This window comes from Jaculus jaculus, unplaced genomic scaffold (genome assembly GCF_020740685.1).
Source record: "Jaculus jaculus isolate mJacJac1 unplaced genomic scaffold, mJacJac1.mat.Y.cur u25, whole genome shotgun sequence".
NCBI classification, from domain to species: domain Eukaryota; kingdom Metazoa; phylum Chordata; class Mammalia; order Rodentia; family Dipodidae; genus Jaculus; species Jaculus jaculus.
In genome coordinates, this window is record NW_025423515.1 from 1,616,429 (window position 1) to 1,618,382 (window position 1,954).

The following is a 1,954-nucleotide window of genomic DNA, read 5'->3' on the forward strand; positions in this document are numbered from 1 at the left end:
ATGCTGCTCCTGTCTGAGGGCCAGGGTCCTCTTCCCTTTTCCCTCTCTGAACTCAAATCTAGAGAGATATGGGAAGGTTTACTGATAACTCTGACAACATGTCACAACTTGGTAGCATGTAAACTAGTCATGTGATAACCTAGAAAAGCATGATGCTGGGCTGGACCAAATGTAACCCCCACTAGAAAGAAGGAAGTAATAGAGAAAGACATCCAGAGCAGGAGCGGCTGCTATAGGATGTGTAACCAGGTTAGGCTAATATGCCATGATGTCCGCAACAGTGACCCTTAACTGGGGACTAGGAGGACCTCTAGGATAAGTGGATGAGGGAACATTTGTTTAGTGTGTGACAAAAGCATTAAAAACAAATCTAAACCTGGTGTGGTGGCACACGCCTTTAATCCCAGCACTTGGGAGGCAGAGGTAGGAGAACCACAATGAGTTTGAGACCAACCTGAGACTACGTACTGAATGTTGCGTCAGACTGCCTTAGAGCAAAACCTTACCTTGAAACACAAACAAGCATAACAAAACAAAAAGTAATCTAAGGTCAAACCCACCCAATGGTGTCCAGGTAGCAGCTGTCTCTCGGGGACAAAATGCCCTGGTGCTTCCCTCGAGAGGCTACAGGATATGTACATTTGGATAAACATGAAATGAACACATAAGGTGAGAAAATACTCTAGTGCCCCAGGAACTGACGTACTTGCAGCTTTTGTTTAGATTCAGGCAGCAAAGCCATGCGGACTCTGAGCATAAGACAGATCACGAGTTCACATCAGAGGAGATCAGGAGCTGCTTATGTTTATCAGGAAATCTTTGGAGAAGCTGTGAGTTTCCTGCATTCAAGAAGCTCCACCCAAGGTGCACAGTCTTCCATGAACCCCATTTTAGCCTGTGCAGAGGTTAACCCTTTGTCAATTAGCTTGATCTCCAGAACAGGAGTCCATGAGTGTGTACTACATGCAAACACAGACTTCATTGGGTGACATCCTCCTAAAGGACACCTTCCCAACCCTTTGGTTTCCCAGACTTGCTTAGAAAAGTGGAAATGCTAGTGGCCAGGCCAGGGAAGACATTGGAAGATGTAGTCCAAGGGGCTGTTTGTGCTGACCTGTAGCATGAGAGTCGAACTGACCCAAAGGGGAGTGGGAATGGATCTGAGACAAGAACACAAGGAATGGAGCCAAGACAAGTACTGATCAAGGCTCAAGTTTATTCAGGCAGTCACACAAGCTTATATACAGAAAATAAAACTTTCTCGACAATGCCTACATGTCTAAAGTCAACTTCACCAAGGCCGTACAATAACACCTCTGTGTCTAAAGTCTACTTCATCAAGGCCGTACAATAACACCTCTGTGTCTAAAGTCTACTTCATCAAGGCCGTACAACAATGCCTCTGTGTCTAAAGTCTACTTCATCAAGGCCGTACGATAACACCTCTGTGTCTAAAGTCTACTTCATCAAGGCAGTACGACAAAGCCTCTATGTCTAAAATCTACTTCATCAAGGCCATACGATAACACCTCTGTGTCTAAAGTCTACTTCATCAAGGCTGTACGACAATGCCTCTGTGTCTAAAGTCAAGAAAAGAGGTCAAGGAAGAGCTACAGCTCCCGACAGCTGCTAAGATCTATTATAATGGGGACCAGGAGGATCAGAGGAGCCAGATGAACCATGAGGACTTCTGTCTGCTGTGAGGGTGGAAACCCCAAGTCAAAGCCAGGATGAGAGCTTGTTTCTCTTGTAGAAAGGAAGGGCGTTTCAGAAGCAGATGTCCTCAGAGAAAGAGTCTGCTCTAGGACTCTGTCCTATATGAGCAGGGATCACAGGAGGAGTCGGGATATCCGTAGACTCTGGGTCTGCAGGTCAGCTCCTCCTGAAGAACTGTGATGTCTCTGGGCCTCCCCTCCAAGCTCTCTTATGCCAGCCCATCCAGAGAGCCCTGGGC